The 8,515-nt window shown below is 32.4% G+C and overlaps 1 protein-coding gene across 1 annotated transcript in view; it reads right to left on the reverse strand.

Annotated features, from left to right (window-relative positions):
* Positions 1–2,076: 2,076 nt before the first annotated feature.
* The window catches only part of LOC117180821, a 46,735-nt gene continuing 40,296 nt past the window's right edge, over positions 2,077–8,515 (reverse strand). The window contains exon 7 of the transcript XR_004468055.1: positions 2,077–2,242. The gene's annotated coding sequence lies outside the window, so the exon portion shown is untranslated. The remainder of the gene's footprint in view (positions 2,243–8,515) is intronic.

Raw genomic sequence — 8,515 nt, forward strand, 5'->3', positions numbered from 1 at the left:
ATCACCGGCATCGCAAATAATGTTCATGGTGAGCTCTGAAAATAAGATAAAAGTATACTTTAATTAAACTAAATAATGATGAACAAGGTGAATAATTTTAAATGATTGGAAAACAGGCAAAAAATGTTGATTATTGTATTTAATATAAAATTGAGCGTGAGACCAAGAAATTAATTTTTACCCTGCAAAAAAATGTTGCTCTCCTCCCTATTTGTACTTTATACCTTCCCTATAATAATTAAAAAAATACACATTCTAAAAAAGTAAAATAAGATTTTGAAATAATAAGTGTTCAGAAAAATTTTCAAACGATTTAAACTAACTAAAAATTTGATAAAATATGGATTGTTTCGTTGATTCTTAGAAAGTTGAAAAATCGAGGGGTACACAAATCGTGCAATCTGCACCTTTTCAACTCGTTCAATCTTTATTTTTCCGCAACAGAACAATTTCTCTTGTATGAAAAGTTGTTTATTCTTATTAAGCCTTCCCATATCCAGGATGCAAGATTTTTTTTTTCAATGGAAATATATATTTTTCAATTAATATTTTTATTGATTTAAAGTTTAGTTCTTAATTGGAAGAGGAAACTTTCGTTTTAATTTTTTCTCTGAATTGGAATAGGTTTAGTGGGACATCCTAAACGCGTCTTTAGAATTTACCACTATGTCATGTAACTTAACGTTTTTAATTCGTACTCTGGATATCTGGACGCTCTCTAGACGGACGCTTAAAAAAGTCTATAAGACAACCTTAGGACTTGACATGTGCCTGCTGGGGGGTATTGTTTATTTTAAACATTTGTTTTAAGTTGGCTTAGGATAAAATTTATGTTTTCAACTTTTTCTGACTTTAAGGAGGCAGTTTTACTTTTCAGAATGTTAGGGAGTTAAATGGAGTCCAATTTTTTATTTTTTACATTTGAATTAGGATCAAACAGAAGAATTTTTCAGTTTAATTTTTGTTATTAAAATTTTCAGTTTGAAATGTTTATACAATTTTTTATTTTAAAATTGTGTACTATAAAATACCTATATTTAAAACAGTTTGATTTCTAAGACCTTTTTAAAATTATTGAGTTTACAATGCTTGAATTTTAAAATTTTAGTTTTTAAATGTATATTCGATGGAACGTGACGCGATCAAAACGGGACACGCTCGAAATGCATTGGTTTCAGTTAGCCTCTTGGATATTCTTGTTCTTGATTTTTTCAAGTCGGATTTTCAATTTCTTTGAATTATGATATGCTGGAAAAAAATGAAAATCCGACTTGAAAAAATCAAGAACGAGAATAACAAAGAGGCCAACTGAAACCAAGGCATTTCGAGCGAGACCCGTTTTGATCGCGGGAGACTGAATTTTTCCTTCTCAAACGTTTACAATTTGCATGTTTTTAAACAAATATTCTTTTATTTGAATTCCGAAATCTGAAAAGTGGAACAATTTACTAGAGAAAATACAACATTCTCTTTTCTAATTTCCATGCTCGTAAATAACAAACTTATCGACAAAATTAGCAGAAATATGACAAAAAAAGAAAAAAAAGTAATAAGGCAGGCTAAATACAGCAGAAGAAAATTGTTTGACTTTTTTCCCGATTTAAAAGAGAAATTTATATTGCTTGTGCCATACTTTGGTTAGTAAATTTTAAAGATTTTCGAGCCTTTAAATGACTAGTAATAAATTAGGAATGTTCAACTTATCTCGCGCTTTCAACATTGAATCGGATAATCTTATAATGATAATAATTTCACGCAACAAATACAAATTTAGAATTTAAATTTATGACCACAGATTTCTCGGATCTGCTCACATATTTTTATCATTTTACTTTCCTGAATCACTAGGCACTCTGAAATCAAAAAAATCTGATGCAAGAGATTTTTTAATAAAAATTTTGAATTTACCGAAGACTTCCTAACGTTACGGAAATAACCTGATATCCATAGCCGAGTTTGCTGATGAGTTCAGCAAGCTTGGTTGCACCAATGCAAGCATGGGATTGGCCATTCATACAATTTCTCAGATAGAGGAATACTTTTTGAATTATGGTGGTAATTTTTCTCGTTGACTATAAAACAGAAACTTGAGTTTCGCGAACTTCTACATCCAGAGATTGCCGAAGTCATATAGAAAAGTGGCGGTTTTCTTAATTCGAAATCGTGCATCAGCAACCACATCTCTGCCCTTCAATCTTAGTTTCATTGCCTTTTTTTTGAATCGCGGAGACTTTCTCCAAACCTAGAAAAAATAATACATTTTCAAAGTGGTTTGCAAAAAAGAAATTTGTAAGTAGTACGCAGAATATAAATTCGATGTTTTTTGTCATGATTGAACGCGAAACGATTATCTGACATAAATTCCTTTCAGTTATCACTTTTTGATTATCGTCACAAACTCAAAGTGCATATATCGGCCTGGAATTTCTTTCGTGTCATACCTTTTCATAAGAGATGATAACCTGCGAATTATCAACAATTGACAAAAAGTTGTTTTTTAATCCAGCATTTTATGAACGAGCAAAGTTATTCGGATTTTTTTATTTGACGTAGAAATTATTGCTCTTTCAATTGACCCCCCAAGAACATTTTTAAATGTCCAAATTAAAAACCAAATATTGAAACATTTTTGATTCAGAGAAATTTCTGACAATATGTACTACTTATCTAGTGAGTTTTATTCTTGATAAACCACTGTTTCACATAAAATAACTATTTTTATTTTATGCAGGCCAAACCATTCTGGGACCGGGAACATTTTTTATTATTTTTTCTAATATTGTTGCAAGCTATCACAATAAAGCAGGAATCTGAAACATTGGTTTACCAAGAATAAAATTCATAATATATGTAGTCAATATTAAGAGCTATTTAAAAATTATATATCATTTCAAAATTAGGGTTTTAGATTAAATCCACTTTTAAGTACTTTAGAAAAACAGCTTCCATTCTGTCATTTTTTAAATGTTTGCTTCCTCATAGAAGAAGCTTTATTATCGTAACAATTTCGATATATTTTTAATTCGTTTAATTTATATTATTATTGTATTTGTAATTTCTTGAAGACCACAGATGAAAACATACATTGTTTTGAATATTTCAGGAAAATGCATTTGAGCGCCATCTCTTGAAGAGCAATGTAATTCAGAGAACCTGCGCCAGTCGATAATCACGATGCGCGCACAGATTTCAAGAAGTTTTCGAATCAAACATTTATTATACATTTTAAGTGAAAAATAATTTTAAATCAATAAATTATATTTAATTCTTAAAAATCATAAAAGAATGTTGTCACATTCTTGAATAATTTGACATCCATTTGATTACCCACTGCGTATAATATTCAATTGTTTAAACAAATGTAAATTATTTACACAATTATTTAATCCCAAAAAAATGTAAAAAATAATCGTATTTTCTGAATGAATTTTAATTTTTTGTAATTGTTGGAGCAGTAAATTTTTCGAAAAACATTATGTAATTATATAAAAAATTGATTATTGTTCATTTTCAAAAATTTTTCAAATTGAGCCAGAGAAGTCCACTTATTCTAAATCGGTATCCTATTCTACTTGTTGTGGATTTTGTTGTTTGCTTTTTGTTATTTGTATTCTTTCTATACACTATACAAGCATATAATACACTATTTAGTAATCGAAAAAAATTGATTGAGCAAATGAAGATTATTTAAGCAAATGGAAGTTTATTAAACATTCCAAGAAATGTCTCAAAATTATGCAATTATTTAACAAAACGGATTGCAGGATACCAATTGAGAAAAAGTGGACATCTCGGGCTTCATTTTAAGACATTTGGAAAAGAGACAATAAAGAATTGTTTAAATAATTACATAATGTTTTTAGAAAAATACACTTTACCAAACAATGACAAAAAGTTAAATTTCAATCAGAAAATACGATTCTTTTTTACATTTTTTGTGATTATATAATTGTTTGAATAACTTACATTTCTTTAAACAATTGAAAATTGTTTAAAAAGTAATGGGAGATTATCGAATTGCCCATTAGTAAATATCTGTATGAAAAAGAAGACGGAAATTGCTAAAATGTAATAATAATGAACGTAAAAATGTAGTTTTTAAAGTTTTTGGGTCGTATTTGTGGTGCTGTGGGGTGAGTACACTGGGTGCAATTTAATATTATAATTCTATGGCTCGGTCCCCACCTCGAAAAAGTAGACTCCTCCATTTTCTGTGAATATTATTTTAATTTATCGAATGGAAAACAGTGAAATTTAACTACAAAATATGAATCTTGAAGAAAAATATTTCAACTATTCTGACTCACAGCACATTTATTGTGTCTATGATTTCAGAGTTTTCAATTGAAATTTGTGGAAAAGGAATTGCTCAAGAAAAGACTGCGAATTGCGTGCCCTTCAAGTTTCAGACTTGAAAATAAAATAAATGGACATTCGATATTTTTCCGATTCAATAATTACCAAATCTGGGCGCAGCATCTTTTTTTCAGTATTTTTTGTATTACAATCGGAGAAGAGAGAAAAAAGGTATAACCAGAAAATGAACGGATTAGCCGATTTTCCTCTATCTTTTTTAATTATCTCGTTGTTATGTAATGAACCAAATGCAGAATATTAAAATTAAATTCCTTAATATTTAATGAGTTTTAAATTCTTTAAACCGGCTGTAATCTCTAACAATGCGAAAGTTGAGTGAGACATGACAGGCACTCAATCTCAATCCTGTGCCTGATCCGAGTTTTACGATGCTTAAACCCTTCTAGAAAAGATTTATTGGATCCGATTGCGAGCGATTGAAAATAATATTCAATCCTTCCCAATAGTGTTTTTTAACCGGGTCTGACCGATTCAGTGCGTTTAAGGTCGGCTATCGTTCTCAATCGGGAACTATCACTAAAAGATTTGCCAATAATTTTTATAGTCATTTTTCTGAGTTATATTATAATCAAATGTTTTTTTAAATAGTGCAAAATACTTATAATGTAGAAAGCGTACACAGTTTTTTTCGTAAATTACAGTGTCATTAATAATCAGTCTGGTTCAAGAATGCTGTTGTTTAATTTGTTGTTTTCGGAGATACTTTTTATTTGCTAAGTACAATAAAATTAAAAAATATGAGATCATCGCGTTGATGTGATAGCAATCACTCTTAAAACCTAAAAGCAACAAATCTTATATTTCTAATAGCGATAAAAACAAGGCACGAATAAAAATTATGATCACATATTTCGACGATAAATTTTGTCTAGACCACCCGTTGTTTCATTCAGAACTGGCCGCCCCGATATTCCCAGGTGCATAAAATGCATCAATTTCAATTAATTGGAATAAAACAAGAACCAGACCATTTTTCTAAAAAAGCTCTGTTTGATTCTGTAGTAGTTGAAAGGTACTGGTAGCCCATTTAAATGTTTTGAAGGCTTTTAAATTTCCTTTCCCAAATTGAAATGAGAATACAATCATAAATAAAAAGCAGAAAAACTGAAAGTGAAATAAGAGTTCGATCATAAATAACAAGCCGAGCCCTAGTAACAAGGTCTGACTTGCATGACAGAGGCCAGACTCTGGCCCAGAATCTACTACCTCTAGTCTCCAGTCGACCAGACTGGCGGGAGAAATGATCAGACCAGACGAAAAACAGAATCTGTTAAACAAAGGAACCAGATTCTGATATTTAGATTAAACACTAGTAATTAACGTAGAAATTAATTAATGAATATTATTCCGTTTCGCAGCATATTTCAAAATAATATACAAACACTGTTGCCAGAAACTTCAGTTTTTAAGCCGTTTTCCCCAAAATAAATGTGTTATTTAACAGTTGGTATGAGTTTTTTTCTGGTAGTGTTCTTCATTTTTGCAATATGGCGACGTAAGTGTTGTTTTGTGACCAACACGTGTTATGGTTCTCATCAATTTTCGATCTCTGTCTTTTTTCGAATTTTTGGAATTGAAGTACCTATATATAAAGTATATGCAAGTATATTCCATTTTAATTATTATAGATTATACAAATTATTTAAAATGTAAGTTAAGCAGAAAAATTGAGAATTTTTCCGGCTTGACGCATGCCCAAACATGCAAGCTTATGCGACCAGAGGTTATATTTTAAATATTTCAGTGTTTCCTGAAATGTTGTGACATTTTCGCAGTATAATTTCCCAGAAAAGACTGAAATACAACATACAACTTTTACAGAAAGATATTTAGTACCATTTTACATTATTTTAATTTTGTCTAGTGTACATCATGGCCAGTCTTGACCAGGCTCTGGTGCCAGAACAACACGCCAAAGCGGAACCAGTTGGGCGTCAGGCTGCGAACAGATTCTTCTAGGTAAGAGAACGTTTAAACCCTGAAACTGTTTAGATTTGTCGGAATCCTTTCCGCAATTTCAACACATAATCTTTTGAGATAATTGAATGCTCGGTCCTCGATTTCGGTTTTTTGTTCTGGTGTAACTGGGTACGCCTGTAACGCTTGTATATAATCTATTCCAAAGTCAACTTGAGAAACAGGTTTATATGCCAATTCGTTATCAAAAGCCTGCAGCACGGTCAGGATTCCCTAATCGCAAAACGAATTTGTTAGGATTTTGTTTGCAAATGGCATCACTAAAGCTCTCAAGTGATCGTATGTTCGACAGTTGTCTAATTCAATGACTATGCAATCGCATCTTGCTAACCATCTTGTGTCACACAGTTTAACAAACAATTGGAAACGTCTGTTTTCCTCGTATTCATCAGATGGCCAATTGTCGAGGTCAAAAGCGTTCAAAGTGTCCCACAACTTCCGATATTCGGCTCTACGTTTGGTAGACTGATTGAACGAGTTGTATGTTTCCCTTAAAAGAAAATCAGTCGTTGCTGGAAACTCTGCGGACGCTTTTAAGGCGCATTTGTCTAAAGAGTGACAAACACATCTCATTAATTGTAAGTTGGGATTTTTCTTTTTCAACAATGCGAATAACGAATGATGTTTCCCACACAAGTTAGAACCCCCATCTGTTCCAATTCCGATCATTTTTGCTTCATTGAGACCTATCTCTTCTAGGAAGTTTTGAACATCTTCATACAATGCATCATGCGTAGTAGTTTCAACTGATATTATCCCTAAGTAATCAGTGATAAATCGATTTTGACTTTTGCTGAAATATTTGATGCACAGACACAAGTACTTCAGAGCAGAAGCAATTTATGGAAAAATAGTTTGTTTCAGGAATAGCTAATCATAACTCATGGATGTATACTTCCATGTTCCGGCTAGCAGTCCGGCACCGCCGCACCGGTCAGTGACTTTAACCTCGCATGTACGCCAAGAAGAAAGTGTGTACTTGATTTATTATCTAAATTTATTATCTATTTCGCCTGAGAATACTCTTAGATTTCTATCAGTAAGTCGCTACGCGCATAGTCTTTGTCTTTCCCCGACATTTCTGCACATAATTTTTAAAACTAAAGGACAAAGCATCGACAAATGTAATTTAGTTATTGTGAATTCTCTTTTATTAAAGCTCCTTTGGCTTTAACGGACACGCACATAAATATATTTTTTTCAGTAGGGGGTCTTTTATCCGTAAAATATGAAAATATAGGCGACGAAACCATAGTTTTGAGGGCCCCTGCTGTTAGGGCCCTAGACAACCCATCAGGCCAGTCTGGCAGTATTCCAATTCTATCACAGGTCTTGTACGTGTGAAATATAGTAGGAGACGATGTACATGACTGGGTTGCGCGCGCAACCCATTTCTCCTCTTCTGAATTTGAAAACTCGAAGGTGCACGATTGCCGGTCGGAACACTTTGGCGGACACGCTGGGACTTACATACATGGTGAGTTGAATGTTACCCGAATTGCACAACAGCAGAGGAGAAGCCATTATACAGGGGTATTTTCATATTTCGCGCCTTTAAAGTTTCATTTGGATCGGCCATTCGGTCAAGTCCATGCATCTTCGGATCAAGTTTATGATAGTTTTCATGGTTGCGTTCGAAACTTCAAATGGATACAAGTGTCAAAACAATATAGGTTATGTGTTATATAGTAATTACAAATAATAAAAGTGTTTAATTAATAATGAAGTGGTACATGTGAACTGAAAAGTAAACGTCATTTTTCTCTGTGCCAACAACATTTTATAGTGGCTGCTGATTGACAAATAGTATAAAATAGTAATAATATTCTGCGCTTCCAGTGGGCCAAGAGTGAATGGTGTTTAACGCTTATTTTTACTGCATAAAAAAGATATGTTATGAATAGACAGGATATGTTTCAAATAAACTAAATGAAATATTACATGCGTAAACTTTAAATTGACATTGCCTACATTTACTGACTGCGATTAGGGCAAGCAGATGAATCTGAACATAACCGTTTGAAGTTTCGAACGCAACAATGGAAACTATCATAAACTTGATCCGAAGATGCACGGACTTGGCCGAATGGCCGATCCTAATGCAACTTTTAAGGCGCGAGATATGAAAATACCCCTTTATAATGGCTTCTCCCCTGCTGTT

This window comes from Belonocnema kinseyi, chromosome 9 (genome assembly GCF_010883055.1).
Source record: "Belonocnema kinseyi isolate 2016_QV_RU_SX_M_011 chromosome 9, B_treatae_v1, whole genome shotgun sequence".
Lineage (NCBI taxonomy): Eukaryota > Metazoa > Arthropoda > Insecta > Hymenoptera > Cynipidae > Belonocnema > Belonocnema kinseyi.